The sequence below is a fragment of the Rhipicephalus sanguineus genome, chromosome 10 (assembly GCF_013339695.2).
Source record: "Rhipicephalus sanguineus isolate Rsan-2018 chromosome 10, BIME_Rsan_1.4, whole genome shotgun sequence".
Classification (NCBI taxonomy): Eukaryota; Metazoa; Arthropoda; class Arachnida; order Ixodida; family Ixodidae; genus Rhipicephalus; species Rhipicephalus sanguineus.
In genome coordinates this window covers 2,917,820-2,927,092 of record NC_051185.1, presented here as the reverse complement: position 1 = coordinate 2,927,092, position 9,273 = coordinate 2,917,820, and the positions used below count along the sequence as shown (strand labels likewise).

At 44.8% G+C, this 9,273-nt stretch overlaps 1 long non-coding RNA gene across 1 annotated transcript; it reads right to left on the bottom strand.

Annotated features, from left to right (window-relative positions):
• Positions 1-1,107: 1,107 nt before the first annotated feature.
• On the bottom strand, positions 1,108-2,008 carry LOC125760082 (uncharacterized). The gene is made up of 3 exons (XR_007417742.1): positions 1,952-2,008; positions 1,673-1,887; positions 1,108-1,527 (listed from the first exon to the last, which is right to left on the bottom strand). It is a non-coding gene; the product is annotated as an uncharacterized LOC125760082 (long non-coding RNA).
• Positions 2,009-9,273: the final 7,265 nt, after the last annotated feature.

Below are 9,273 nucleotides of genomic sequence, written 5' to 3'. Positions count from 1 at the left end.
TCGCAGTCGGACCTCGACCGCCCACTTATGGTGCATCCAGACGACGGGCCAAACCGCTCTTTTGGCCCGCGGCCTCGCCGTCACGTGACCCTCCACTTCCGGTTGGGGGAGTCCGTAGCGCACGAGACTAAAAAGCCACCTAAACATCGCCCAATGTTAGCGGTGTAAGCATGTTTAATGTTGGCTACCTTGTGCCGCCGAGCAAAACTAGCGCCGTGGTGTACCCAGAAATTCCCTAGTCAAGTTGGCGAGAGCAGACGAGAGCAACGAGAGGCCGAGTTGAAACTTGAAGTTAGAGGCACTTGATGGCGTGTCTTCTTTAAAGATTTTGTGTATCTGTGTCATGCTTTGTTGTGCTACCTCGCGAGTGTTCGCTTAGAAGTGACTGAGATTGCTAAGACATCGACTCTGCGGTCAGTTTGGATGAAGCGCGAAAGACAGGGACAGAAAAGGCACACATACAACCACACATACTGCGCTATGTGTGGGTGTGTGTGTGCCTTTTCTGTCCCTGTCTTTCGCGCTGCTCCCTTAAGGTATGTTGAACCAACTAGCCAACAAGTTCACTCTTCAAGGTATCAGTGGTGTTCCGCTGTAAGCGCCTGGTATAATTCAGTGCGCTCCAGAATGAGGGATTTGCCTTGTTAAGCTTCACCGCTGCACAGTGGCGTTATGCGAAGAAAACTAAACGTCACGCTGTGAAGCTCTAGCCCTTCGTGGCCGGGAAGGGTTCGCTGCGGCAAACCCAAGCAACATTTTATCCTTGGCAAAATGTCGGCCTGACGTCGCTGGCCAACTTCACTGTCGTTGGCCCAACCTTGGCACCCGATGTAGGGCCGGTCTCGGGGATTGACATTGGCCTCATGTGGGCCTGCGTCGGCACCCAATGTAGGCCCGTCCACCGTGGCCGAGTGCATGCCGCTCGCGGGTTGACTAATGCCCGACCTTACATAAGCGTCGATTTACCGACGGCCGTGGGTCGGTTGCGGACGTTTCTCGCTAGTATTGCTCTGCTTTTTTTTCTTATTTTTTGTACGTGTTCTAACAAAACGCATCAATTGTTTTTCTGGTGTGTTGATGCGTGTCGTATTTAATGTGAACGGGCAGTTTATAGAGGCGTTTAACTCTATCTGAATTAATTACGGGCAGAGTGCACATGTAAGACGGAATTAAACGCCTCTAACGGTCTGCACTTGTTAACGTGTTAATACGTAACACGCAATAAAAGAAAGACGTGAATATAAGTTTTCTCTCTTTAGATCTTTATTTTGCAATTGTATAGATGCACTAATTTTCCATGCAACATTGTTCGCACGGAGCGTTTGCATCAGCCCTTGTGCAACGCAATCGTACAGTCCATGTGATCACGGCATGATAACGCTGACATATATAAATATAAAGACGGACGGCATTCCTGTTGGATCGGCTCCCTTCTTTCGGCCACTTCTCGTGCTCTTGGCCCTGTGCGCAGATGCGACGTTTTACCGTCGAGATGTTAGACTTGCATTTTTCTTCTGTCGGGAAAAACTGAAAGAAACAACAATGAATAATACTGTGAGAAAGGTAGACTATTTACTTGACCAGTTGCACAGACATGTCGCGTCTAGAAACTCTATTCACATAACTAAACAAAATAATTTTGTCGCTGCACAAAGAAAAACACTGCACTTACAATAAATGCGAGTGTGCTGAAATTCCGAGAAGTGCTTCAAGCTCCACAGCGCACAGACTAGATAATATGTGGAGAGAGGATGGATCGAGGTTTTCGTTGTTGGCTATGTCACTGGAAAACAAATGATACAATAAATAGATTAATGAGAACACAATCTTACCTTCAAAGCAGCCGCGGGCCAGTCACATATTGTGCAGTCGGCATTTACAGCACACCTGCGACCAAATTCAATGTGAAAAGCGATTGCGTGAGACTTTCGTAACCAAGCATGCATCTTACCAGAGTTCTTTTCAGTTGGCGAGAGCAGCGCAGCACGCTATTCACACTACAGTCCTTGTTGCAGGGATCCCTAGAGAAAACGGCAAAATATGTCACGGTCTTACAATAAGATGCCACAAATAAAAAACAAGAAAATCTGACATATTTGCCCGTCAACGAAGTTTTGGGTCCACGGACAAATATAACCGCCGTTCGCCTGAACATTTCTGATCTGCCAGCTAGAAGAGACGACCAGATTGACGCATCAATTGTGCAAATAAAATTTGATTTTGTCGCTAGACAAAACTCACCATGCGATACAGCGAGGAAATAAAATGCCACTTACGAGTTCGCTTCAAATCCTCGGCAATGGGAGAAGGCCGCCTCCAGGATCAAGGCAAACGAAATGCCTCTGAGTGCTTGCCCGTCTCTGTGCAGTGTTTCAGCACCGCACGTCCTCGCTCGAAAGAGCTACAATTTGGCGGGAACTGACGCATGGAGCTTGCTCCCCTCCCCAGCGCTGTGACAAAGAAAAAAAAAAACGCGAGAGGTGCGGGGTCCGGCCACCCGCTATGGTAGCCCCGCTGCACGCCCCGCCTCCCTCTTAACACGACGGAGACCGGCACATACCGTTCCTCCTTTCAGGCCTTGTCATTCTTTCTGGGAGAGATCTCACCACTTTTTTTTTTTTCGGAGGAACGCACGTGTTGCTTATATCAGCTCTTTCGGGTGAGAAAGAAAAGGAGCGGGAAATTTCAACTGAAGGACATGCCTGAACATTTTAGGGCAGCCCTAATGCGTGCAAGAAGCGGATCGAATTTGAATTGAACCGTTTTCGTTGTTAACACAAAATATCGTTGGTACTCTAACATTAAAACAAATTAACATGAAAACCAAAAAACTGAGCATCAAGTAGAAATTTTAAAACTCTTCAGTGTGTGCGGACTATCGAATTCTGGCTCTGCAAGCGACGTATAGCTTATGACCGTAGAAATTATCGTATTTTTACGTTAATTTCGTGTTTATTTGGGCATAGATGATATTTTGAAATATTCGTATTAACGCATATGGGGAAGACCGAATCAAGTATGACGATATTCGATTCGATATTCCAAATGTTCAATCTTCGCACACTTCTATATGTAACCATTATATCTGATGTCCTCCCTTTGTCATGCGGCTCGATCAGATCAATCATATATTTATATTCACGACAGTGCTAAAGCATGAGCACCGTGCTAGCGTTCCAGAAGTGCCAAACTGTTCCACTTGAGCTCATAGACAAGGCGGAGGCGGGGATGATAATTTTCGGTGGACAGTTCAAAATCGTAGATATTTTAATAGAGCCTAGCGCCCTGTAGTATCACGATCAAAATTAAATTTCTGCTCGGCACTCGCATTTGTTCCCATTTATTGCTGTTGTTCAACTCAAGTGCTTTGCATCTAATGCATGCAAAGGCGGTACGTTTTCTTGAGCTTCAAGCAGAAACCGTAAACGCTCAGTACACTTGAAAAGCACTCATGTCGTACCACTGTACATTGAGCTATAAGTGCTTCGTCATAAGAGGTAGGGCTTGATCGGTACTCATGACAATGCGGCGGAGGATTCTCGGCGGCCCGATCGCTAAAGGTTGCGAAGTTTCTTGCGAAACAGGCGAAAAACTTCGACATTTAAATTCCGCCCCTAACCAACTCCGTAATTGTACCTTTTCCTAGTCAAATACTTAACGTGCACATCAGAAATATTCGGCTGGATTCGGGAATGCTGAGGCACAGCAAACATAACTTTAGTGCTGGGGTTATTGATTGGAGCAGAACTGCAAATGCGACATCATTCTTAGACAGATGGACATTTAATAAGCTGCAAGAACGCCATATTTTAAGATCACTTGGCAATTCAGCTTTTCATATAATCAGTTAGAGCTTCCGCGCCCCTGAAACACGCAGCTGAAGTTTTCCAGCAAGGTTGTACAGTCCGCGAGATCTCTATTTCGCACGTTTCGTGTGACGAAATTAATATTTTTGGGGGCTCGCTATAAAGCAGCCAAAACCTTTCCAATGGGAGAAAGATTGAATTAATTCATTTCAATAAAATTTATTACTAATAGATGGTGTAATGTACGTAGTCGGTTACAATCAACGTGCCATTTGCGAACTATTTCAGTCAATTCTATACCGCAGCCCAATGGACCATTGTAAAGCCACATTAAAGATAAATTCGTGTGATTGCACTTTCTTATCCGTTATGTAATTCCTGGTGGCAAATACATTGATCTCCAGAGTGTTCAAATCTTGCGATTTCTCAAGGTTATAAAAATATTTTAACGATATGTCTCCAAACGAATAATTCTTCACAACGCCGACGAATTCCAACTTCCCTGTTGAGTCAATGCATGCGCTCATCATTATGGCCATCGCATGTCTAGTCAGCATCCGAATAATAGCTTAACTTCAGTCAGTTCAGAGCAAAACTCGATGTTATTCCTTAGCCGGAAGTTTCCCTTACGTCTGTGGTTGACGGTCATTGCTGTTTTCCTTGTTTGACCAAAGGACGTCATCGCGTTTGTAGCTGCACTACATGACTTATTCCTCAACATACTGCCCGAACGCGCTCGCGCTTGTTAGCTCGAAACCTAAATGTTGAATTTCAAAGTAAAATTGACCGGTGTTCAACTTGTCACTCGATCAGAGACGAATACTTTTCACCACGTCGCGTTATTCTGCTCTGCTTTCGATAACAACGGCGTTAGATTGATGAGCTCTGCTGACAAATCCTCATCACTCTATGCAGCCGGTGTAAGGCTGGACAAATATATAAATCAATCTAACGGTGTCGAGCAGTGCACCTGGTCCCATGTGGTGCGTCGGCAAGGGACTTGATAATTAAGCTCTCATATGTGTAGAAACGTACTGTACGCTCACGTTGCGCAGACAGTCAGCCACACACATCGTCAACGGCACGTGAAGCGTCTACTATTAGCAATGTAATTTTATTACTTTTTTTCGTTTTGCATGCGAGGCACCGTCGACGGCAGATTACCGCGAGGCACTAGCTATGCATTTGTCTAATGCGTCTTGAAATATAAAGCTACAGCGTCCATAGAATCATAGAAATATAAAGCTACAGCGTCGAGTTTTAAGCACTGGTTGCTCCTATGGATAATTATTATTCTGTGAGATAACGGAACTAGCAAACATTTTATTAACATTGATCCAACAGATCAGCAGTGTGCGTTGCGCGTTACCCGCCGCAAATGCTCCATTATATGCGATTCTTTCATACGTATGAGTATGAAGATTAGACAAATCCGCGGAATGTTTCTCATGCATTTCCATGCATCATATTCGCTCGCTTATCTTTTTGTTTAGTATTTTCAAGACGTATAAAACGACCACAATGCGACTTCTGACTGGCATTGTTTCATATCTTGAGGCAGTGATATCCTAATTGTGCAGTATTTTAACTTCTTTATAATGTAGGTTACGGTGTACCTGCTTTGTCTTTTATTAAAAACAAGGGTTCATTTTTATTTGAAATGCTGTGCTAAAAGGATGAATGTCACAAACATATACAAGGCGACCTCTGACAAAGTGATGGGATAACAGAAACTTTTCAAATAGGCATATCGGGGAATATACCCGTCGTAACTGTATAGTTCCCTGGTTTCAGCCAGAGCTTATTATCTGTGGGAGGTAAAGGTGTAACTACATTGCACAATAAAAAAAAAAGATAAATTCGCTTTAACTTAATTGAAAATTTGTTGCTACCTAGGCGTACACGCGTAAATTTTGACAAACGCAAGTCTTTAGCGGTGCTGTTTCGGACGTGTCCCATTTTCTTATCTTGGCGGCAAAAAGCACTGCTGGGCACTGACGGCGGGCCTGCAGATGTGCGGCTTCTTCGAAAGAGGAGGCGGCTCCACGCTGAGAAAGAAAACCGCAGAACAGCGGAAAAAAAGAAGTTTCCCTCTCCCCACCGCGGGACCTGCCGGGGCGCGGGCCGCCGTAGCGCATGTTTTTTTGCTTCTTTTTTTAAATGGGCTTTTCACTCCACGCTCTATACTGTAGAGCAGCGCGGTTCCTTCTGACCCTCTTCTTTCCCGCACTTTTCCGCCTCCTGCGTTTTATTTTTCACAGCACGAGTCTTCAGTGTATTGCCATTGCTATGTGTTCGTTCTAACAAACTTGAAAGAATATTTCTTGTTCGTGTATTGGTACTAAAATCTTACATTGCGGCCACGCCTTTTGATGAGTTTTTTTCACATAGCATATATGGTATTTCCGCTTGCCTGACTTATCCGTCAGCGAAAGATAAGAACTTTTACTCATTACATTGCGCAAATTACATAATAAAGGACTAGCTGTTAGAACTAAACACTGCGTATCTCTATCCACAGACTGTTTGGGTGTGCAGCGATGCTCAGGCAGCACGCAAAAATTTTCATGCTTCACGATGCTTCTTTTAGATTATACAGAATGGTTTTTAATGGCCGTTTTAGTTCAGAAATGACATAAATGTATTATGTGAGCTCGGTTTAATGCAAGCGGGTGAAATTACTTGCATGAAAAAGCAAAATAAATAATCGCCTATCTAAATAAAGTTCATTAATGACCTTAAAATTACACTGACTTACCTATTGCAACTGACTAACTGTAGCCACTGAGTTTGCAATAATTGGAATGAAATCTTACGATTTAATATTTATGCCATCAAATTTTAGGCAGAAGTTCACTGTTGCTTCAGTCACGTTTATTTTTGTAAGAATCAGTTTTAAGCATCGAACAACGACAAAAGCCCACTTGGCGAATGATGGTCTCGAAAAAATCTTTAAAAGTAGATACGCACGCCTGGAGAAACCATGCACGAATGTAATGGCTCGCTATTATTTTTGTTTAGTCAATAATTTATTTGGATTGTTCGCACAAATAATCTCTACCACTTGGTGTAATCAGCTCAAGGACCACAAGTATATATATATATGTTGTGTGTCACAGGTGATTTCTGTAATGTTTAAAAAATCACACTGTAGGAGTTGTTTACACTTCCTGCAGTGTATTTTATGCCGCCCTAAAATAATACACGCTGTTCGAATCCTCTGCCGGCAACCAAGGCCGGCACGACGTGTTGCCGACTTGTCGCCCCGACAAGCGTTTGGCGCGCTCGGCGTTCACTCGGCCACCAACGGTGGTGCGAATCGTGCAGCCGACCAAGTGCCGACAAGCGTTTGGCGCGCTCGGCGTTCACTCGGCCACCGACGGTGGCGCGAATCGTGCAGCCGATCTAGTGCCGACGTAGCTGGCAGCGTACCTCCGGCCGACCCTTTTCGGATGTCTGGTGGCCAGTGAAGTCGGCTGCCGGCTATTTGCCAGTGATCAGCCAAACGTCGGCAGTCGGCCAGCGTTGCTTGGGAAGTGGTTGATAAAACATTTACGGCTTCGAAGCAACTTAAAGGAATCAGTCATCTCATGAGACAGTCCGAGACGTGTTAATATGAAAGCTTACAGGAGTATTTTCCATTTGTAATAACGGATATATCGAATTATTTCGCGATCCCCTTCGAATCCGATGGGTCCGACGGTCGTCAAGTGAGGTGAAACTTGAGGCACTCGAGAGTGTGCGTTGCGTTAAAATGTCTGTGTATGCCCCGCTTTATGTTACCTCGCGTGTGTTGGCTTGAATTTATACAGATTCTTAAGACTATCAGCAGCGCTAATAAATCCATCATCTGCGCATTTATTATTTGACCTGAAATGTAGCAGCTGGCGTTTGAAGTAGACATCCGTAGCGGCGCCTCGTCGCAATTTTGCAGCAAGTTGACACTATGCGATCACGCTGAATTCAGGCCACGTGATTCATTGGTATCTTGTAATAATTTCTGTTGGCATAATTAAGTTTCTCCATGACACTATTCCAAGCTATTCCAAGAAGTGGCTTGGTCTGTTCTCTAATGTAGAGGGTTGCTGCTAATTCGTTTGCCTGACGGGTAGAAGAATTGAAGAAACTTTTGCTATGAACTGGCGCATTTATTAGACGTTTGGGTGCTCGTACGGTGACTGGAGACTGCGTGGGCGCCTTTTTTTTTTTTGTAATTAAAGAAGACAAAGCATCAGGTAACGTATGTGGCAGTTACGATTTCCCTGCTGGTGGGCTTCGCTGCACAACGAATCACAGTACGTGCTTTGTGGCATAACACAGCTGCAGTGCCATAAAGCTGACTATAGTGAATCTGTCATCTTGTAGCACGTATATATAATGTAAATATATAGTGCATTGAATCCAAGGGGCAGTGCAAGCATGGTGTAAGCAAGCAGGGTACGAGTCAAAATATGGGCGGCGTGCGCAGCGCAGATTTCTTTGCGCTCCACAATGAAGGAATTGCTTTGTAAGTTTTACCGCTACACAGGGGTGTAATGCGACGAAAACTAAATGCCACGCTGTGAAGCTTGCTACCTGTGGCTGCAATTAGTTGCCGGAAAGAATATCGCCAGGTTGTTTCAGACTGATCTGACGAGAAAACAAGCAATCTGCATCGCTGCGCCTAGTACACACATACTGTGCCCTAAGTAGGGAGGCCGGCTTCGGCATGACGCTCGTTCGCATGGTGGCTCGATCGCCACAAGCATTTGTTTAAAACAAGCAATAATATTGATTATTCGGTTACTATATCGCGGAATATTGGAGCTAAACGTTTTTCTAAGGCACCTTTTGGGAAAAGCTGGCTTTTCTGGAACCACGAGACAAGTTCCGATCATGTCTCAAACTTCGTCGCCCAAAAAGGACCAGCTTCGTAAACTAATGCGCTTGATACGCTAGCAAGGTTAACACAAAAATGAAACCTAATGCACTGTGCGGCTATGCCTGCGCAGTGATCTCATTGAGCTGAAACAAAACTGATTACCCCGCCTTGCGAACTGCGTGCCCCTTAGTCAAAAAGTGGCCCTTCTCAAAGAAAGCAGCAAGTATGCACCTTATTCGTGCGTCCATTAAATCAAGCCACCTGCATTTCCATGGTTAAATTGCATGATCAACGTCTCACACTACAGTATCTCACACGCACGTAGAGCCACGGGACTAGGCTAGGTACATCTCGCTTGGAATTTCCTAGGGACAGCACCAAAAAGTGGTCTGGCAACCCGGGACATGTTTTGGTGGCTTTTTAGTCGCTCCCAGTGTGCAGTAAATACTTAACCACACTGTATAGCTTACTTGACTCTCCGCCTAAGTTTGCAGAAACAGTCACATTATGCCGGCAGTTCGTCACAGAATGCAGGCGTTCTTACTCCAGCGCCGTCTAAACGGTCTAAACGGTCGCAGAGTAGCAGACGAACAGGTTACAGGTAGC